Genomic DNA, 23,446 nt, shown 5'->3' with positions numbered 1-23,446 from the left:
CCCAGGACAGTTTGAGCACAAGCTTCATTTCTGGAAGGGCCAAACTACTAAGGGTGGTATCTAGCAACAACCGCGGGAGGGTGGCCTCCTCAGCACAAGCCCAACAGGGACAGAACTGATGGAAGTTCTCCATGGCCAGCCACAGAGGTCCACCCCAGCCCTCCCCTTCGCCTCAACTGAAGGCTTGTTTGGCAAACCCAGGCCAAGAGAGATACATGTGACCTGCTCAGGAGAAAGGGGACAGAAAGGACTTGGATAGCCCTGAGTATGCCAAGAGATGGCCCAACTCATTTCTTCTGGCTAAATGGAAGCAAGGAATACAGACTAAAGTTCCTCATTTTCTTACACAATGTTACCTGACCCAATCTCTTTCAGCCTTTTGAAAAAGGTCATCTGTCTTGGGCTCACTGGGATGGTCTATGACATGCCCCATAGCATGTTGTGCCTTTAAGCAAAATATTTCTAAGCTCCAAACTTCCACAAAGTGCCTTTTTCAGTGGCCCTATTAGTAACAGATATGTTCTGGCAGACTGAAAGTCCCCTCAAGTTACCAAATTCTGACCATCAGAACTGAACTGTGTTGACATATGGGCTGTGGCAGGGCCTGCACAGTCAGAGAAGATGGCCAAGAGTGGCCTGTGAGAATGGTCTTTAAACAAAGCTATCTTTCTTCTGTATCTTTAACTGCTCAAGAAGAGTACACATATTAAACAGAGGGAAAATTTATTCAATTGAGACAAAAATTCCTTTCCCCTCAAGAAGGAATTTTACATTGTACTCAACTGCAAGTGAGTACTGGTAGAGCTTCAGATTGCCACAGCAGTTATTCCAGGATTTTCTCAGACATTTCTAAGGGCATTTTGTTTAATGAAGTCTTTTTCCCCTTGTTTTTTGGATTTACCTAGTGTGAGACTGTCTTTGTTTAGGCACCACTAGTCCAAAGGCAAGTCGATGCCCTTGCCCCACTAGAACCCACGGCAAAGGTGTCCTCTCATTCCGTGGTGTGGTGGCCAGACACAATGCCTCCCTACATACTCAGCATGTCAGAGAAAATGAATATTTTTTTCCCCAATGTGGTCTGTGGAACCATTTTGGCCAAGAAAGACCCACTGCATTCATCTTACACATGGGAAAAACAAAAAACAGAAAAACAAAAACCACCCACGGCCACCATCCATTTTGGACATGCATTCCTCTGACTCTCACTGGAATTGTCATTTTGAAAGAAGCTGAGGAAAGAATGTTTAAGAAACGGCACATTTTGGCAGACTACATTTAATTGCTTGGCATTTTTGCATTACCTTTTTCTGAATTTCAAAATACATTTGTTTAAAGGAAGCCTGATGTGAAATCATACCCAGACTATTCCTCTATTCAATATTTTGTAATAAAAAAAATAATGTCCCAGGAAGCAGAAAGATCAGATTGCAAATATAAATGGAGACCTGGAAACAAATGTCGTCAAGGTATTTCTGGAATCTTCCATCAAGTCGCCGTGGCATGTCTGTGATTCTGTTTTAATAGGTACTGGTAGCAAAGATCAAATCCTCTTAGTCTTTCACTGATCATTTAACCATCAATGACTTCAGACTCCACTACCTTCCACCAAAAGATCTCTGCTCTATTTAAACAATAACACTCTCAACACGGCTCTCTTCAGAATGTATCAATACTTTAATAGTTTCGCCAAATTTCTTTTAACTATTTTTCATGGCCTCCACATAGCCCCCCACCCTTCCTAAAATGTACTGTTTTGGTGACTAGTTAACATTTATTTTTTATCCATAAAAAGAACTAAACTTTAAGAAAAAACAATCCTCCTAGTAAGCCAATATTGTGAAAAGCATTTCACCAGGTATTGGAGGTCATCTGACACCTGGATGCACACCTGTGATGGCTACTCAGGTACAGGACAGACTCATGGCAACCCCAGCTCTCCAAGACACAGCCACCAGCCCAGAAGCCTATTTTTAAGAATGTCTTCTGACAAATGAAGAGATTGCCCCACAGCAGCCTCCACACTTTGGAATCAAAGCCAGTCCCTCTTGCCTGAACTCACAATTTTTGGTCCTTGCATGTGCCTGATTCCAACACACTTGCCAAGCGGCCTCTTGCCAGAGAGTAAGTAACCACTAAGAAGGCCAGAGGGGACAGGCAAGTGCACCGGGTGGGGGAGGACTGACCGCAGGGGGCTTCTAAGGACTCAAAGATTCAGCACTAAACCGAATAGGAGGTTTGGAGCCATGCTTCAGAGGAACAAACAGTCCTATTCAAACCACTTACTGCGCCACAGATACATGAAATGACAGGGATTCTGAACTACCATGAAAAATGCTGTGCTAGCACACTCTTCGAAACACAGAAACGCAAGAAATACCTAGACAGATTTCCAAAGTGGTTTAAGAAAAATTGGTTTAGGAGCTTTTAGCCCAAGAACCTGCTATCTGGGAAGTTCACTAAATGTGAACTTTGAAGTTCACCACAATGCAACTGGATAAAGGAGGTGTTTTTGAGACAGTTTTGTGGTTTCGCCATATAGTACGTCATAGTCGTTTTACTTGCTATCACTGCTTCACATGGTCCCAGCTCCTTGGAAAGCCAAAGATGCCTTTTGGTCACCTCAACCACGCACGGCTTACCTACAAGCTTCTAAGAAATTTCAAATTGTTACTGAAGGTATAAAAATAGCCTATGAGCCTTTTAATGACCTCAAGACACAGTCTTACCATAATCCCACAGACAGGGTCAGTGGGTCATGCTATCTGCTGCTCCACTGCTCTGAAGAAACGCAAACAAAGTCACAAGCCTGCACAAGGGCCATTTAGAAAAGCAAGTTCACTTTAGACAGAAAAAACCAGCATTAAAAAGCCATCTAATTCTTTCTTACATTTTTTTAAAGGTATACAAATCTAGACTTCAAATTTTCAATTAAGACATGAAGCTTGGGACTTTCCTTAGTTTTCAAACAGCAAGCAAAAGACCCTCAGCACTCAGGCATCAGCATTCGAGGGGTCAGATGGCTGTGGAATACAGAAAGTACCCACAAGCCCATCACCAAGAAACGAACTTAGGCACTGGAACATTCATTCCTTTTCCTACAATTTTCAATGATAAATACATCTTCTCAACTATGAACTGCCTCAAGTTATATTAAGCTGACTGTGGAGGCTCTCAGCATAAAACCATTCTCAAGAAAAAAAATTATAACAAGGCTCTTGCTCTCCCTGAGTGACCCATGGCTAGTTGAGTTCTGGGTGGCTGTGACTTAAGGATGGAACTCTGAGGAACAATTTTCAAAATCATCAACCAAAGATACTGTTGGACCTGGGAACGACTTCTTCCCATCTAAGGGAAGCAGGAGCCCTGCATCCATAAGAGGACAAATTCCAGGTGGAGCTGAGAAAAATACCAATAAGTGTACAAGTCACCCAGAGATATTCTACATTAAAGGTCCATTCACTTAGCTTAATTTTGTTTCACCTCCAGAGATTTAAACTTCTTGGTCAAGCACTGTAATTTTTGATTAACAAATGAAGTAACCCTCACTCTCTACCCTTAGATATTTTGAGAAGGAAGCAATGGAGAAAACACAAGTGCACTACTTCCACACTTAGAGACACACTGAGAGCCCTCAATCACTGGTGCCGTTCACTCATTCATTCCTCCAGGGAACATTTACTGAATCTCTGCTATGTATCTGCTATGCCCTAGACACATGAGGCAGCTATGAGTAAAGTAAGCGCCTCATTCTCATAGATGTCAGAAACGTAAACAAAAATTCCAACACACTGCGGCAAATGTAGTAATAGTCACATATGTAAGGGAAAATCATAACTCCAAGTTGTTTCCATCTGGGGGAAAGGGAGAAAGCCAGCCCCAGAGGCTGCTTCACTGCACACAGAACAGAGACAGGGATAATTAAAATGCAGAGCACAAAGAATCCCCCTTATTTGGCTACAGAACCTAGTTTACAGATTAAAGTGTATATCACTGAAACAGAGTGTGTGTGTGTGTGTGTGTACTGGACAAGAGAAGGCAAAGGAACTAAGTAACAGTCACAATTTGTAAAAGAGATTATTCACCTATTATTATTATTTTTTTTAAATTGATCTAAGCAAATTACACCCCAACCCTTAGGAGGGAAGACATTGGTGAACTGAATACATAAATGTAGAGAGTCAATATTCCATTTCCAGAAGAATCACGCACTAGTCATACTGCGTACCTGTATGGGAGGCGGGCTTCTCAAAGCATAATGTGCACACAAATCACCTGTGGGCCTTGTCAAGCAGGCGGCTCTGATTCAGCTGCGCCGGTGACCCACACTCCGAGCCATGAGCAGAGGGCCAACGGCACTCGATCCTAACCATCCTAGTCACACATGGGGCCCTTTAACAACAGGAATTCCAATCCTCGTCTGAAATCTAGTGAGTCAGAATCTTAGGAGATGGGGTTCCTGTCATTTCTTTTTAAGCTGTACAGGTAGGTGGTTGTGTGGGTACAGCCAGGCTTGTGAACCATAGTTAAGGAGCCATTCTGAGAAATACCTCACCCCAGAAAATGGGTCAGTTCTCTCTGTAGAAAGATGAAACAGCATTTGGAAGACCATCAATGGGGAGGGCCAGGAAGAGGCTACCCAGCTAGGCTGCCGAGACTGGTCATCTGACCCCTGGTGTGATGTCTATAATCATAGCGTCCATGACAGCATCTGTAGTACATCCCGTCTTGACCTTTTTCATCCACTATAATGGCTTTCCAAAGCCAGTGCTTAGATCATTATCGTAATCTGGTTAGCTTCATAAAATACACAGAAGCAAAGAAGGGATTGTTTGGCCTAAAAATGATAGATAAAGGGTCATCCATGATGAAAGACTGGAAAGAAGCCAAAAGGCAAACATGCAATTAAGCAGCCCAATGCCTCCAGGTGCCCGTCTTGAAAGGGCCCCCCAGTCACAACCCCCTTGCTGCAAAGTACAATTTTGTTAATAAAAGGAATCAAATGGAATGTGGTCCTTCAGGGCTTTCACACACAAAAGCTGCTTCTGGTAAACGAAGGAAAATAGCTTACCCTCTCCAGGAACACAGGTGGTAGAGCTGGGCTCATCTGAAATACCATCACTTCAAATGTCTCTATGTTCACTTTCCAGTTTACAAGCCACTTCAGATTCTGTTCTGTGTCTCTTGCTCCCTATTTCTATCATCTCATTAAAAGTTGTACGCTCTGACCCCACCTGCTCTCCCTTGCTTATCCTGGTCTTAGGTAGCAGAGGGCAGAAAAATTTTTTAACAGGGAGCTCTCACTGTGCTCCTCAACTTAGGAATGCCATTCCACAAGAGGCTTTCCTGACACTGATTTCATAAGCGTTGCAGGCAGGGTCAATGGGCAGGGCCATGCTTTGTTCCTCTTTGGTAAATGCTCTGGGGAGAAAGATCCAAAGCTTTCTCAACTATATGCGTATCACTCAGAAAAAAAGCAGCTTGTAATTCCTCCCATGTGCCCCAGTGTTTCCCACACATCTCTCTATTCTTGGATCCTAGCAGGGTAATTGTATAAAGAAATGAATGACCAGATGAATGAGTGGACAGAACAGGATGAACAAGGTCCTTCCTCCAGGAGCTAGGTTTTCTAGCTCAGAGACTGAGAAGGCATCACACAGAGCAATTTCAAGTGCAATGAAAGAAATTCAGGCGCTGAGGCCTCGAGACACGCAGCGAGGGGGCGGGCGGTAAAGCCGAGGTTTGGACTCCCATTTCCCGACTCCACATCAGTGCGCTCCTCTTTACCCGCGTGGCCTCTGGGTGATAGATGTGAACAGCTCAGCAGACAGAGGGAGGACTAAGCCGGGGGTGAGGGGACTGTGGAAGGTGGCAGGAGGGGCCCGCGTGTGAGCTAGGCTGGGAGGAGGAGCTGAGCTGACCGCCGTAGAGCTGACCGCCGTAGAGATGACCGCGGTAGGGATGACCGCCGTGGGGGCCCCACGTCTCAGCTGTCTCCACAGCATCTGCTTAGGACTTACTCAGCACTTACCAGTACTGAATATGCTTTGGGGAATGGGAGTACAGAGCAATGTCTTGTTTTCTTCTTCCTCTTAAAAACAAAAATCTTCACCCTGATTACGTAGGGCAGGGAAGGAAGGAACAAAAGCCTAAGATACACAAGAATATGCACAGAGTCTTTTTCAACGAAAAGAGTTTGCAGTTGGGGGCAAGTCACAAGTCACTGATAATTTCATCACATTTGTGGAAACATGACTCTTAAAATGGAGAATCATCCAGAAAATCCCCCATGGGGCCTGAACCTCTGCCATGAAATGACTTTTCCTTCTTAAGGGAATAAAGGTTAACAAAGTACAGCCTTTTTTCTAAATAAGGTCACAGAGGCCTTTATCAGTCAGATACCTGCTCCTAGAATTAACATGTACAAATCCCCTCCTTGAACATCTCCCAGATAATCTACTTCCAGAGAGGCTTGTGCTTTTGTTTAAAACTTCCAAAACCCTACCAGCTGAGGTCCAGCCATAAGTAGAGATTGTAATTAAATTTCGCCCAAGACCTATGACCTTGGCCCTGGGGAAAATCAGCACTCAGCAGAGCCTAGGGCCAGGGCGTGCCCTTGGCTCTGCCCACCCACACTCAAAGAGGGGACACGGCCGGTCAGGGGTCTCGGGTCTCAAGACTTCCGATAACTGAAGGTTCAAAAGCACTGGGGTCCAAGTGCATGTGAACCCTGTTGGCCTGTCTCTTGTCCTGTGGTCTCGTGCCATTTGTCTTCTTGGAAGTAAAGGAATCCCACTACCCCCGAGAGGAGGGGCTGCATCCCTAATTTAGGAAGATCTAAAACAACCTCTTCACCAGTACCCTCCTCCCTTCTATTAGACAAGGAGGGCCGGTGTTGTTGACTTACATTACACTTGGCCCACCCTGTGTTAGACACGCCTGTTACGTGCAAGAGGAAAAGAGGCCGTGACTGTGTAGATCTGGGGACGTTCTGTAAGGCAAGCTTAGAACAGATCCACCCCTGAGAACAACCTGCTCAAACCCATCCTATACTCATAAAAAAAATCACAGTGAGGGAGGGGAGGGTGCAGGAGAGGGAGGAGGCTGGGCAGGATAATTTATTGCCTGATCATTATGAGCGAGGCCGACTGCTGGGTGCTTTACCTGCATCATCTTGTTCGATGCCCTCCTCACAACAATCGTTAGGGGTGGGTAGACCACCAGCATTTTACAAGTGAGGAAACTGAAGCTCAAGAGCTCTGTAACCGGCTGGCACTCACAAAAGCATTAGAAGGTAAAGGCAAGATTTGAATCCAGGCCCTTATGGCAACAGTTGGAGAGTGTGGCTCTGCTGTTTTTGATACAATTTAAGATTCTCAGATGAGAGTTCAGTTTGCTGAGTTACCAGAGCAGCAGCTGGCCAACAGCTGTTCAGGGACCAGACTTCCCAGATCATGATTTATGCCCATTATCTGACTCTCCAGCTATGAACTACAAACATCCTACTCAGCATCCCAAAGAAGGCAGAAGGGAACACAAATCAAATGCAAGTATTTATTTCCAGATTTCCAATTTCTCAACCGCTTTCAACAAGGCCACACCAACATGCAGAGTTCTCTAGTGTAACACAGTGGGAAGGCAGCCAGAATTTTGACCTCGGCTATTATACTCTTTCCAATGTACCACCTCAAATCACCTTCCAAGGGTCATAAGAAAATTGAGAATTTACACGGTTCTCCCATTACGATTCCACTGTAACAGAAGGCAAGCATTCAGAATAGATTAATGCAAAACAAAACCTTATTTTTACATTTTCATTTAAGACTTTCACAATTTTTGGAAAATTTGAAGTTATGGAGGAAAATATTTTGAAAAGAAAGTCACCAAAGGAAACTTACATACTAATCATTTTAAAAACAGAGGATACCTCCAGATGGCAGGATTGGGAGGGTAGTATTTATTTTAATAATCGGAATTTTCTAATGTAACTGTAATAGCACCTATTTCTTACATAATAAGAGTTGTGAGATGCATCGGAATAACTTGCTAATAACTGTGTTAGACGTTTGGTAAATTACTGAAATACATACACACACCAGAAATTAGGGGAAAACAAATTCCCCACAAGCATGGCTTCCACCTTTCCCACTTCTCAAAGGCTGGTTATTTGCTTATTTTCCCTCAGTGAAATGAGGCTTCTTCACCTGCTCTCGGGTACATTCCTGAACAAGAACACAGGAAACACCCCCCACTGATTTCGGAGACACCGCTTTCTAGTAGAAAGGAGCAGTAAGGTACAGCCCCATGGTCAAAAAGCCCCCAAGCACCAGAGTCAGAGTCAAGGGTTGAAGGACCCCAAAGCAATCTGACAGGTATCTGAAGTGCGAGCGCAACACCTGCTCATCTGCTGCAAGGCCACTGTTCTCACTGTGCTGTCTGAGATTCTGGATATGTCTGTGGGGCATCCATCATCCAATTACATCAACTCTACTTTCTTATTTTCTGTATTCTTGATGCTCTGGCATTTGGGTGCCTTACAGAACCTGGGCACCCAAAGCTAGCAAATTCTTAGAGACTGGAGGGCTCAGCCAGAAGGATGTCCTTCATATACAAGCCAACCAGTCCAGTCTACACACACACACACACCATCACCATCACCTCCTTTATCCATCTCTCGTACAAAGTCCTTATTTACCCTGCTCTAAATCATCCCAGGGACAGGTACCAGGCACCTAGAGACAAACCCTATGGCCCAAAGCCCAGGGAGATTATTTAAACAAGCCAATCCTCACCTGCTTGCCCTGCCTTTCTAGTGGAAACCCCAGTAAAGGCACTGGCCAAGGCTTTCTCCTCGCTCCTGCCTTCTTCTGCCTCCTGACCACCCCAATGCTTCCTGGGTGGCGTGGCACGGCTCCTCTTGGAAAATGAAAATAATACAAACCACTCTTCAATGACATTGGCCTCTTCATATCATCATTCCTCTATAAGTTAAGACCCTGGCCCAGGACAGTCAGCAACCGTGAGCACCAGGAAAGTCTTCAAGGCAGAAAGTCAATAGCCAGGGCTAAGTCTACATGCTTGAGGTCACAGAAGAGAGCAATCCCTCCCGGCCACAGTCTATCCACTTGGTTATGGGGTTTACCTGGCCGCTTTCCATCCTGCCTGAAGCCACAGCACTACTCAAACAGCACAGTGACAGGGGTTCCTGAGGAAGACTCAGAGATGGTCAAGTGAGACAGGAGATGTCAGAGAGAGGGGAGCAACCCATGCGCCCTAACAGTCTGAAGGGAAGATACTACTTCAGCTCAGCACAGAATTCTAGTCACACAGAAAACTTAAAATTATGACACTTCTTCTTACTACTTCTATAGTATATTTGAGATATTTACAAGAAAAACTGACAACAGTCTCACCTGTAATTGGGGGAGCCTTCAGTTACTTAGAAAACTCACTGATTGTGAATCCCTCCATCCCTGTAGACACCCAAGTAAATGAGGGACCACTGCATTTTCATCATGTTACTTTAAATTTAATCTAGCTCATCTCAAAACCTTCTTTGCATTTCCTGGACATCTACTCCTATTCCATCAACTTCAGCTTCCCTTCCCATGCCCTGCTCAGCACCCACTCCCCACCACTGGACCCCATCTGTCTAGCACTTCTCTATTAGGCGCAAAGGACTTGATGTAAAAAACGTGATGTGTGCACTTGGTCAAAGTCCCTTCCTCATACAAAATGTCATAAGTAGAAAAGAAAGTGACACATCAGTGTTTTAATAATTAAGAACATACACAACCCTGGAAGATTTTGTTGATACCAAGGCACAGGATATGAAATTAAATTATTAACATCCTTTTGGGAAAGCCGGAACATCTCCAAATCTAGTTTTCCTAACGCTGCCTATAATTTTTACTCCAGTTCAGACACAAGCACACAACCTCTGGGAATATATGCCCAGGCATATTTTATTTTCCAACCAGCTGTCTTTGGGATGTGCTGAAAGCCTGCTGTCACTGCCAGTTCTTCTGAGGACATGGACAAACGTGTCCCAGGTTATACAGGGATAACCCCCACGCGTAAGTTCAGGCATTACCACTGTCCAGATCAAAGAAAAATGTCTGAGAAACAAATGAAGCCATAAATCATTTTAATCTTAGTAACAGTCCCTGTCATAAGGAAGGCCATATTCTTGAGGTCAAGGGCTATGTCATACTCCTTTATGTTAATGTCCCCACTCTTTTATGTCCACACCTTTTTAACAGTGTACTAGGTAGGGCAGTCAAGATAGAGTGCTCATGAGTATTTATTTGTGATCATATTTCATTTGTTAAAGTACCATTTTCCCCATTCATCCTAAAGTGAACTGCATGTGTCGTTTTTTGTTGGCTTCTATAATAACAAGTGGGAACCACACATCAGGGGTCAGGAAGGTCAAATACCCAACATAAAACAGTTCATGACCTGGAAGAGGTTTGAAAAGCATTAACGCAGAATACCGGCCACAATCAAACTGATCATTGGCAGAACACTTCCCACATGGCAGCCTCCTGAGTTCCCCGAGAGTCACATCCACAAGGCATCCCATAATCAGTACAAAAGCAACCATCCTGGGTCTTACTAGCCTGATATCCAAACATCACGCATGCTGACCAAGCCAAATTGGCCTAACCGGTCAATGTCAGAGGAGAAGAGATCCATAAAAAAGAAATGCAGTGGCAGCAGCTAAATCAGTTTTAGCACTTACAGAACTGCCAAATGTGTGCAAGGAAGAGAGTTCCTCATGTCCTAATTTATCTTTTCTACTCCTAGGTAATTTGGAGGCAGGCAGGACAGTCAGACGCAGCCAGAGGGAATCCACTGTTCCTACCACAATTGTGCTTCCATCTCCAGGCTGGACCTGACTCTTGCCACAAGAGCACAGGTTATGCTCCATTCCAGCCTCAGGCAATTTCTTCCTCACAGTGAGCTTTCTGGGGGCCCTGAGGTCTTTTAGCCCTTCCACCTACCATCAAGAGCACACCTTGCGGGGAACTTCAGGAAAATCCCTCACACAAGATGCACTTGCACACTAGATATAACTCTGAAGAAGAAGGTCCTCTCTAAGTGCCCAATACTAAATGCTCAAGTCCTCTAAAACAGATTAAATTATACAAGGCCAATACCACATTAACCAAAGCATCGAAGCTAACATCATCAATATTGGGACAAATGACACATGTGCCTGCTACGTGAGGTACTGAGAAAGATGCAAAAGATCATTTATATAACATTCCTGACAAAAATTCATCTGATCGCGAGGAATCTAATAGTGAGGAATTACCATACAAACAAATTGCTATAAAAGAACTGACTTATATTCTTCAAAAAAAGTCAAAGTCATGAGAAACAAAATATGCAGAGGAACTTCCCAATTAAAAGAGACTAAGGAGCCATAACAACTGAGTACAGTTTGCGTAATCCTGGACTGAATCCTAGGCCAAGGGGAAGAATTGCTATAATGGGCATTATTGGGATAAGCAGCAAACTTTAGATATGAACTGTATATTTGATAAGAATATACCAATGTTATACATCCTGTTTCTCCTCATTGAACTGTGGTTACAAGAAGGAATGTCTTTGTTGTTAGAAGTACATGCTAAAGTACTTAGGGATAGAGGGGCATGATGCATGTGACTTTCAAATGGATCAGAAAAGATACTATGTAATATGGAGAAGTGATAAAACTCATGAGGGCAAAACATTTACAACTGAATTTAGGTTAGGCTGTACATGAGTTCTTTGTATTCTTTTTGCAAATTGTCTGTAAATTTAAATTATTTCAAAATAAACTCGGCAGCCACCTGAGTTTCAAGACAGCACAAGTTCAACTTCAATTTACAAAGTGTTTTCACAGTAGTAGCTACTGAATAAGGCAAAGCCCCGCCTCCCCATATTAAACTCACCTGTCACCATCTACCCACCCACAGACCCAGGTGACCATGCCCCTCGTCCACCTCCAAGCCAAGTGGACACTGGCCCATGCTCAGCTATTCAGATTCATCTCCTAGAAATTAGGAAGTGGCGCACACACAGACTCAGCCAGGAAGCTGTGAGGTGCTGAGCAGAACAAGGGGAGCTTCGGGTATGAGGTCTCCACAGGAAGTATAGACAAAAGAACAACCTGGTTTTGATGAGCAGGGGAGTGGCTGCACTGTAAGGACATATGCCGCGGGTTTCTCGGGGATAGGGAATGCGACTGAGCACACATTGGTGGGTCCCCAGGTGTTGTCTCAGGGGCACAGCAAGTGCTCAGTAAAGGTGAGCTGTACTCAGCAGCTGCACTGAACCATCCCCCAGAGCCCACCTACTCCATTTAACCTAGCCCACCCGAAAATCTGTTCCATGGTACAAGGAGCCTTGACAAGAACAGGCCTCTATCAATACAAGGAGATGAAAGTCAGTGTAGACTATCGAACAGCAAGGTTCGGCCACCCACCCCCACTCCATGCTTCTGCCCTTTCTCCCTTCTGTTCTGCTCCCACAGCGTCTTATCCAGGCTCAAACTGGCACTGGGAGGGTACACCCTGTGACAGAGACCAGTCCCTTTCCACCAGGCATAAAGCAGCACAGTGAGCAGCAAGAAGAGGACCTGGGCCCTGACCAGCCAGGGCGCCTGCATCGCTGGACCATTGGACTATCTTCTGCCTCCAGCCTCCCTGCGAGCCTGCCCTCTCCACTAACCTGACCCTACGGTAGAGAGAATAATGCCCCCAAAGATGTCTATGGCCTAAGTAATCTACAGAACCTGTATGTTAAATTACATGGCAAAATGGACTCTGCAAATATGATTAAGGACCCTGGGATGGGGAAGATCTTCCTGGATTATCCAGGTAGGCCCAGTGGAATTAAAAGGCTCCTTAAAAGCAGAGAACCCTTCCCAGCTGTGGTCAGAAATACAACGCAGCTGGATTTGAGAACTGAAAAATGGGGTCCTCAGCCAAGGAAACCAGGTGGCCTCTAGAAGCTAGAAAAGGCACAGAAATGGATTCTCTCCTACAGCCCCCAGGCGGATATAGCCCTGCCCACAGGTTGATTCTAGCCCAGTGAGACTCGTTTCAGACTTCTAATGTAAGGAATTTTAAGATAAAAGACTTGCTGTGGTTTCAGTCACCAAGTTTATGGTCGTTTGTGACAACAGCAGTGGAAAAGCAATACCAACTTTATTCTCTCATCAGGAAATGACTGGGTTTCCATCCTTTCTGAAGCGGGGTTAGTGGAGCCTAGCGTCCATCTCTTGACCTCCCAGAGGCTGCTGGGACACCCTCGGAAAACCCTCGGGCCTGACCAATCTTTCAAACTAATTCACAAAACTCATGACCTCCATGTCAAAGTAAACTCATTTGATATCCTCTGCCTTTGTTTTGTACAATATTTTGCCACCAGAGCTCTAATCTTTCTTTTTTAGAATAAAAATGAAATTTGTCCCAAGTTACACTAAGTAATTGGCACCCAAATTACATCCCCTTCATCAAGAGTCTCCCCAGCGACCGCGCCCCCACCCCCCGAGGGCCTTTGGGGCTGCCTCTGATCCAGAAGTGAAATCACCATGGCCGTCTTCCAGACTTCTGAGTCATCCTCACCACTGCAGGTCCAAGCAGCAGCAGCTGGACTGTGAACTCAAAACAGCAAAGCCCCGACACAGTCCTGGAAATTCAGCTGTTGCACAAAGGTCGCCCCCCCTCCTGCCTCTTTACTTTCCCTATAACAAAATTTCTCCGTGCAACTGCCCTTTCGTCTCCTGACAGCCATGCAGCTGGCCGAAGGACACACAGCCAGAAGTGATCCATGGGTGCAGTGATGTTCTCCAGCTACACAGCGGAAGCTACTTAATGGATTGCCTCTGCTCTCAGAAGGGCGTCTGAGGGTATTTTATCATTGAAATAGTTCCATTGAACAAAACATCTGGGGGAGACAACTACTGTCCTAACAACTACTGGTCTTGTTAATAAGACCCATGCCAAACCTCACGGCTGTTGGCAAGATGGTTTATTTGAAGCTTCCACTTTATTCTACCAATAGCTGGAGAGTCTACACCCCTGGCAAGAGCAGTTCCAGGGGAAGGAGGTCAAGGCAGCCCAAGGCAGACTCAGGAGAAAAAAGCTGCAATTGCTTTTGATGCTCTTGTTATGCCCATGCAAAACTGAAACCCACCAGGTAGGCTTCCCAGGAGATCTATCCAGAGACAGAGAATGTCACTTTTGAAGAAAAGAGCTTATATAAACCAAAGCCTTGCACTAGAAATGGTTCTGGCCCAAGAGAGAGGTCCTTTCTAAGCACCCAGGTGCAGGAATCGGCCACACAGGGCACCAGCTGCTACGCAGAAGGAAGCAGTCTATTTCAGGGTGGGCAGCAAAGCTCACCCCAGGGGAATTTTACCAGCCTTTTATCACCCTGTCCTCACCCACTCCTGTTCAATACAAGAGCTGCCGCAGATGCCTGGATGGCAAAAAGGGACCATGACTCTGCATTGGAGAAATGTGCTTCTGATAAATGTCTCAGAGTAATTCTGGGTGCTTGGGAGACCACAGCCACAGACACCTCAGTGAGGCCACAGTGGCTCCCCTCGGATAAAGGACAGAGGGCAGGGAGCTGGACGAGGGCGGGGGGCCAAGGCTGCCATGAACAGCAAGGAGCAGCCTCCAGCCTGACCCATCTTCCCTCTCAGTCACGCCTGAAAAGAAGTGGTTACTCCTAAGCATCTATCAACACTCAGACTGCTGGGTATAAACAAGAACAAGAGGGATGCTGAGTAAAGGAACCCTCAGAGAGGACCACGCACGTCCAGAGAGGCTCTGTGATGAGGCCTTCAAGGCCCGACCGCAGGACCAGAGCGGAAATCCTGGCGGTCCTTGTTGGTTAGAGACTTTGTTGGAAGCCCTGTGAGCCCCAGGCCTGGCATGGCCATATTTGCTTGAAAGCCTCTATATAACAATTCAGCTTTCAAAATGACAAAGATGTTAAAGATTATTGATATTCTGTGCTAGTAAGGGCCCTCACAAGGTTGTTGGGAATATACATTTTACCTTTTGAAAGGTGAATTTTTTACCTTGAAATTCTAAGGAAATGCCCACATAGTCTACAAATAAGTATTACAAAAATGGTCATTACAGTATCAAAAAAAATAAAAGGGGGGGAGGGACAGAAAGAAGCCCAGCCAGCAACAGGACAATGAAAGGTTATAGAACATCTTTTCCTATAAAATATATGCAACAGTAAGTAAAAGGCACTTTCAATATGGGATAGATTTATAGGAAGTATGGAATCAATGTCTATGATAAACTAATTTTTAGATACATATACACAGATTATTTTGTTTAAAAAAAAACACTTTTGTATACACAAAAGGTCATGAGGGCTTTAAATAGTATCTACCTTGAAAATATTTTTCCTTCTCTCAAAAGGCAAATGGGATTAAAAATATCTCTTACTGTTCTTAAGCCAGGTAATTACTTTGTTTGCAAGGAAGGAGAAAGAGTAACATGTGGCAAATTCCCAGTTAGTCATTCCTGTAATTACAAATTAGAGATTTTTTTGGCTTTTTAAATAAGGAGAAACATATTTCTCAGATGCCAAATGAGGAAAAGAATGGTGATGGGATGTCACCATGGACCCACCATCCCAAACAAGATAATAACAAAATAGACCAGAACATCCCCGTTTGCTGGAATGGGTACCCAGCCATGTGCTGCCACCCCACCTGCCCTGTGAGCAGTGTTGGCTCTTGAGTTAAGACATTTTGCATGACTGAGATTGACAAAATCTTGAGCCAGAGGCAGGAAACCAGGATAGCAAAACAGTGCCTATCTGAATACCAGTTATCTCTGCAATGAAGGGAGCAAGGGGCCTGTGTCTCTGCCCCCTAGCATCCTAAATTTTGTTACAATGTGATTAAAAATAAAAATACAGTCTGGCACAAAGAAAGGAGACGGTCCCAGGTCTGACATCCAACAGACATCCAGAAGGCTGGAACCTTGACAGGGGTTACCAGTGTGAGGGGTAGCACTGAGGAATGCTGCTTTATCCATTTTCATCAGTCTTTTCCCCGACTTTTGTAACTTTGTAAAGAACATTTTATAGAAATATAAACAAAACCTGTTATAGGCAAGAAGGTACTTTGTTTGGGTGCTCATCCAACATTCTCCACCCCACTGCTCTCACCCCTTACAGCAAACAATTGAAGACCCCGGCCGGCCAGGAGGACTTCTCAAGGGCACAGAAGGCAAGGAAATGCCTACCGTTGTGGTTACTGTGAAGGTTGTCATTACTAGAGACCAGTTTGACCAGTCACTACGCCTCTGCCCAGGGACTCACTGGCAGTGCCTATTAATTCCCTGCTATTAAGATAGGTTGGCTTTAGATATGCAAATGGAGGGGGAAATTACCTTGTTGGGTTCATTTAACAAATATTTATTGAGCTCAAGGCTGAGTGCTGGGCCCTGGGGCTCATTTCTACAAAGAACCTGGCTTTCAGATATGGGGAAAAATGCTCAATTGGGGGAAATTCAGCCAGATACAGGTGGAGAGGGACACTTCAGCCAGTCCTTGGAGAGCGAGTGCCCAGGTTGAGTACACATTACTCTTAGAGCATTGCATCTGGAACAACTCTCTGCCAACCTAAAAACCATCTCCCACCTTTCACTGGAGAACAAACAGGCCCAGAAAACAGAAGCTACTGGTTATTGGTGTCTAATGAGAAAGTAAACATACCCCAGTGCACGGTTATCACACTACGGCAGGCGGATGTGAATCTGCCTCCCCAGCTCCAGAGCCTTGACTCTGGATGTTAAAGCAAGCATAACCCCCTAAGCCACAGAGGCAAGAAGGAGCTGCTCCTATGACCCGATTCCACCCCTTCGTGGGTGTAGGGAACCCCCCACCCTGCCCAACACTCCAGAGGGGAGGTGCACGCATGGATTTCATAGCACAGAGTTTGCAACCCAAGTGTAATAGTACAGTTCCTGTCATTGTCTAAAACATAAGTACTGAAGTGCATGCCTTGCCATGGAAGCCTAGCTCTGTGGATTTAACTTAATTTCGGATTTGGTGAGAGGCTTGGCATATACATGAAGCCAGAATCAAGGAGCCTAACTGAACACCTAAAACCTATAAAGCCCTAGAATTGCAATAACCCTGAGCAGAGGGAGATTCTTTGGAGATTGTCTTTGGTACAGAAATCCCAGAGTGGCCAGAAAACGGTCTTCGGAACACACTGAATCAAGCTGACACCTCGCTTTCCACCTCCCAGCCATGGAGAGCTAAGATGAGCAACAGCAGCATTCAAATCCCCCTGGAAAAGGGTCCCAGAGGAAAGCCGGCTGAGGCCACCAGAAGTGGAGCAAGAAGGGTGTTCAAAATGAACTTTTCTTCCTTCTTCATTTCTGCCCCACATGGTCCAAGCTCCTCCCATAACTCCAGGGGCCGGAGTGCAATGGAAGCAGTGGGCCATAGGCAGGGGTGCAGAGAGTGGGTAAGACACAAGAAAATAATAGAAGTATAATCAGCAACGCAGTCTGGCCATAAGCAGTAAAATCCCACTTCTAGTTGTGATCCAGGTGGTAAAACCAAGAGGAGAAAAGCCTGGCCAGAAATCTGAGAGACCAGGCTGCACCCTAACCTGGACCCCTCACGCTGCGTGACCCCAGGCAATTTCCTTCACCCCAGAGCTCAGTTTCATCTCTGTAAAACAGTGACCACCTTCTCATGGGTTGTTGAGAAGCCTAAAGCACAGATCGTGTGCCAGGCACTTGCTCAGGGCCTAGTATGCTGTACGCACTGCATAGACGGCTGTTAGAATGGTTACTACTCAGGGAAAGAATCCATTTGGGTTCTTGTGAAAACTAAGCACAACTTTCAAAGGTTTGATGGAAGCAGTGCAACTGCACTGAGCCTGCAGAGCACACTTGCGTCCAGAGAACAACCCTGGGGCCTACTCACTGCTGAACGCAAGACACCCCCTTCGGTGGCAGTGCCCTGGCCCCTCCTGCATTCCCCTCAAAGCCTTGCTTGCTTGCTCCGAGGTTTCTGGGGTCAGGTCGCAGCTTCCCACATGGTCCCTCTCTCAACACCCCACTTGAGTGCCGATATCAGCCCAGCCAATACAGCCTGCTCTTGAAAACAAAAGACACCCTCAATATTTTCAGAAATGCTGACTTAGCAAGTGGGCACACTGCAGAAACCCCACAGGATTTCATCTAACGAGTATGAGAAGCACAATATGTAGGGGAGGAGTTCACTGACAAAACCACAAGCTACAACAATGAGGCACAAGCACACGCCCACGGTGAGCCACAGGCTCCCACACTTTTCAGTCTGGAGCGCACTTCAGACCACTTAGAGCCTCACGAGGCTGAAGGAGGGACCGGCCGGGCAGAATCCCAATCTTCAGCAGCTTCATAGACACACACCTCACGCCGTTCACCAAGAGTCACCACGAGGACACATGTCCTGTGCATCAAGAACCTTAGACCTTACTTCTCCAGGTGTGGATCAACAAACCAGCAGCATTCACATCACCTGTAGTTTGCTGGAAAGCAGAATTTCAGTCCCACCAGACCCACCGAATCAGGATCTCAGCTTAACTAGATCCCCAGGAGATGCTGCTTTAGCATATTTAGAGCAAAAGCAGTCTGTGCAGACAAGGTTGTGATGGTTTCACTTCATCTTTTTCTTTCTTCATGGAAGTTCCATGACAGCACAGGCTGTGCCTGCCTCAGTGAGGGGCACACAGATGACAGTCACGGAAGGAACGAACGTGTGAATGAGTGGTCTACCGAGGACGCCTAGCCTGTTGTAAGTGCAAAAAAAGACACAAGCAAGGGTCCGAGAGAGAGGGACAGAGACCAAGAGAGGAAGTCTGACTGAGAAAGCCCAACAGAGAGACAGACTGACTGAGGGAGAGAGGGAAGGAGACCGAGGGAGAGGCGCAGAGAGTGACAATGATGAACACCCGGGGGTTGCAGGGCACGCCTCTAAGCTAGGCAGTCAGACCAGGCCTCTCTAGAAGGGGGCTGGCACTAGGGTGAGACATGAGGAGCAGCATGCTGAGGAAGAGAATGCAGGCAAACAGACACAAACGGACATGTGTTTGCCACCATCAAGGACAGAGAATCGTGATCCGTATGTTTAGAGCTAGTGGTGACGCAGAGCCGCTCCAAGAAGGCAGGCTCAGGAGGCCTGATGAGCATTTTGGCTGATGGGGCAGAAAGGCTGAGCGAGGATGTGAGGAGGCACAGGTGCCGTCTCCTGGGCTCTTGGGGCTGTGGGGGAGGTGGCCCACCAGCCAGAGAGGCGGGGCTTCATGACCACTGGCCCCTACCCCTCCAGCCTTTGCATTCCACCCATTACAGTAGCTTGCAAAGTAGAGGCATGGAGATTACTCACTGTTTCCAACAAGTCCACCCAGAAACGTGAGGACAGCCGAGCCTCCGAGGATCTGGGAGCCTGATCCAGATGTTACCCTGCAGCGGCGCGCTGGCAAAGACAGATGACACATGTCAGTGCAGGTGGCTGCATTAGAGGGAGCGACTTTCTCCCAACAGAAAACGACATGCTGGGGCTCAGATCAGAAAGGGGGCGGGAAGGGAAAATGCCACACGGGGTAAGTGGCCTCGGAGCACTGTGCAGGCACAGTTGGCAGCACCCACCTTCATTCTTGGGCAATGCACCGTCCCACCCCCAGCAGCTCCAGAGCAGCCTTTCACTGCAGATCTCCCAATGAGGAGCCCAGACACATGGCTGCAAAGGGTCCCTGGAGAGAAGTGGGCCCAAGCCCTCTCTTTACATATGAGAAAAGCCAAGACTCAGAAAGAAGACAGACCTTGTCCAAAATCAGCAACGAGTAAGGCCAGGAATAGAATTGCAGAATCAAGTCTATAAAACCTCAATTTACCTGTAAACTACCCTCCTTAATAAAACTCAGTTTCTAAAATGTTATTCTTATTCTGTCTGGCTCTTAACTGAGGCAAAGAGACAGAGCAGCCTGCAGTTCCAAATCTTAACCATTCCTCTAGTTCACTCTCCTTACTCCCCAAAGACTCTCAACCGCCAAACTGAAACTCCTGGTTTTCTTCAAAAACAAAATTAGGAGGAAAAAAAAAAAAAACTATTCATGTTTAGTACAAGAAAATCTAAAAACTTTGGAGAAAAACCTAAGGCACTAAAATTTCTAAATTTATGAAATATAAGAAAGAACACAGAACCAGACCCAGAGCTTCTTTTCCATACATCAGTTTACAGACCCAAGAGCCCAGACCCTCCCAGGAAATGCCTGGAGATGAAAAGGAGGGGTACGTTTCAAAAATAGGTGGTCTAAGACTGGTCAAGGGTCACTCTGTTAAAATGAAACAGATGATCAAAATACTAATTCTCTAATTTAAAAAATCACCAGAAGACTCATTTCATAATCTTCATCTACTTACATCTATATTTAAACCATAATCATCTAAATAGTTAACTCCTCCCCTGGGGTTTCGGTTCCAGCCGACTGACCCTGACAAATCAATGCAACCTTGAGCAGATCACATCTTAACCTTGCAGACCTTCAGTCAACTCATCAGTAAAAAGAGCATGGATGGGATAAAACTCAGGTGTCCTTCAACTAGAGAATTCTAAAACCACCTGACATTGCTGGAACAATGCTGAAAGTACTTCACATTCAGTCATTTATATGAAGCATAATTGCTCACCTACTTTGAAGGAGGCATCCACTATGGTAAATTTAAGTAGCGGTGTCTCTCAGGAAGTAACTGTGAAGTTGGTGTAACAATAGCTGTATTCTGTATTCCAGGGAGTTAGCTTCAGCAGTGACAACTCTGCCCCCACCCTCACTAAATAGGTACTTGGACCTGCTTCCCCAAAGGCCCATTATTCATAAGGTGGATATTAGGGTTACTTTTGCATAACATGGAATTTAGGCAGTGAGGTCATTTGTTTTGAAACTCCAGCAACCATTTCAATTTTTTCCCCCCACGTTAGCATGTTAGTTAGTTTGGGTCAAGTGAAGGAGGTGCAGATTTCAGAGAAAATGCAAAGCCTGCTAGGCCACCCACCATGTGATCAAGAATTCTCCCCGGGACATTCCAGGGTATAACTTACTGCTTGTTTCCCTTTCAACAGGTAGGCACCCTCAAGATGGAAAACCCCAGTGCAGACTCACACCTGCAACATCCCCAGGATTCATTTAAAATACAAATGAACAAAAACAACAGAACACAACTTACTATAATGGCCGCAGTGTTCTTATCCTCATGGGGAGGGAGGGCCCACAAACTCCTGGAAATCTGATAGGCCCTTTCTACCTAAAAGGAGAACATGCTGTATCCATTTTCAAATGCTTCATATGCCCCCTGAATTTTTCTCTGTACCTCTGGTTAAGGACTCCTGCTTCATGAAAATCGTATAAGGAATCCCCTAGATAATTCTCCCTGAACTTTCCCCAACCCCTTCGTAAACAGAGGTGTGAACCGCAACCCCATTTATAAAGTGATACACAAGGCCAAGGACCGTCGAGAAAATTGGCTTCCCTGAGCATTTGTAGTGGAAAGTACAACTTTGCAGCCACCAGTGCTCACAACTATTTCAGGGCTCTCTGCTTCTCCTGGGATCCTTTGCTTATTTAACATGTTTCAATAGCAACCTTCTCAAAGCCACGTTCGTGCTTGGTACTCAACTTTTCCAAACTAAAATAATAAACCAAAGTACATGTTGTTTAGTAATGCATACATAGGTATTAACAATAAGAAAAGCAAAGACTGGTTATAACAAAAGTGGAGACACTTGTCATTTCTGAGGCGACAGAGGTGCTTCCATAAGGGACACATAAGGTTGACTTCTTAACCTGGTTATTGGCTTCACAGATGCTCGTTTTAATCTTCAAACTATACCTACACATTTTATATCCTCTTCTGTATGTATGAGACAGAGTAAAGCAATTTTTTTAAAAAGATTCATGCCAGTGGCAGGGACCTCCAAGAGATCTCATCTCAGCCCCAGTTTAAAACAAACCAATTAAGCTTATGGATTGAGCCCCACGCATGTCAAAGGGTGGGGGCCCTCACAAGAACAATTACAAGTTATGGCCCCTAGGGCACCAGCTGTAAATAATTTTTCTTTTCTTTTCTTTTCTTTTTTTTTTTTTTTTCAACAAATTCATACCTTGGAATAGTCCTGTGCTCTGGGCTGAGACCACAGTGACCTCCCATGCTTCCAGTCACTCTGGGAAAGGCTGGTGTTGGGTTTCTGAAAACCCAGTGGACCCAGTGGTCTTTCCTCCTATATGCTCCACAGGCCTGTTTCCTGTGGCACATTCTGTTACCATGAACAGTCAGAAAGTCTTCCTGAGCAGCTGAGGAAGGAGTGAAGGCCCAGATACACCGCAGGGTTCAGAGGAACATCTGGCCATCTCCTTCCTCGGCAGGGCACATACAGAGCCAGGGTTCCTCACACTGTCTCTTTATCATTACTTCACCTTCCTAAGGGGAATTCTGCCCATTCAGTGCATGGCAAAGTCATCCACTGGCCAGAGAAAACAGGTGAAGTATATGGAGAAGTGACCAGCATGTCTCAAATCCCAGCCCTTCCTACACACTGACCATTATTTTCTTTACCACTTAAGGAAGGCAAGCTCCTTTCCTAATAATTTGAGCAAAACCATACCATCCAAAAACGTAAGATTTTTTAAAAATCTCACTAGCAAACAAAGCAGTCATTTTTTTTTTAGTTACAATAACCAAACATAGACACCATGACATCAAACACTTTAACCCAGTTTTGGATAGCCTGCACGCATATCTGTGCAGGACAGACACACAGGAGTACATGCCTGATAAAGGAAATACTGTGATCCCTTATCTCCCTCTAAGAGTCTTTTCTACTGTTCTCCTAGCTCAAGTCTGCAATTTGAAAAACCAAATCAAAAGCCAAAGCCAAATTAAGAATACAGAACCCACTCTCTAATATGTCACCTTCAAAAGTAAAACATTCCACTGGATTCTGCCACCTGTCCTGAGCTCCAGATGACGTGGCTTTCCTGCCCGTGTGTGCAGGTGTGTGTGTGTGTGTGTGAGAGGGAGAGAAAGCACATGTGAGTGCACACACGCACATGCAGGCCCAGCATTCTTTACTGATTCAAAACAATAGCTTACAGGGCAACCATCGCTAAGAGCTCAGGAAAAGTAAAAGCCTGCCAGTTTCAGGAGGACAAAGGGTTTTAGCACTAACATGGGAACAAAATGATCTCATGCCCCTTTCCCACTGAGACTGCTCGAGTGGGATCCTTTCTCAGATGCAGCGTGCTCACTTAGAGGTACAGTCACTGTTTCCATGCTATGGGTCCCATGCAGGAGGAGGACCAAGCCAGAAAAGATTCCAGAGGTAGCTTTTTGATGTTTAACCCAGACAGTCCGCAGATGGA

At 45.5% G+C, this 23,446-nt stretch overlaps 1 protein-coding gene across 7 annotated transcripts in view; it reads right to left on the bottom strand.

Annotated features, from left to right (window-relative positions):
* The window catches only part of TLN2 (talin 2), a 440,089-nt gene that overhangs the window by 350,988 nt on the left and 65,655 nt on the right, over positions 1–23,446 (bottom strand). For 5 of the 7 annotated variants that reach the window (XM_073211935.1, XM_073211941.1, XM_073211942.1 and 2 more), the window contains one exon: positions 19,417–19,506. The exons of 1 other annotated variant lie outside the window; for it this stretch is intronic. The gene's annotated coding sequence lies outside the window, so the exon portion shown is untranslated. Of the gene's footprint in view, positions 1–19,416; positions 19,507–23,446 lie in introns of those variants that run through there. One more of the 7 variants, XM_073211936.1, reaches the window with a different exon arrangement.

This window comes from Manis javanica, chromosome 8 (genome assembly GCF_040802235.1).
Source record: "Manis javanica isolate MJ-LG chromosome 8, MJ_LKY, whole genome shotgun sequence".
NCBI lineage: Eukaryota > Metazoa > Chordata > Mammalia > Pholidota > Manidae > Manis > Manis javanica.
This window is presented reverse-complemented; position numbering and strand designations above follow the sequence as displayed.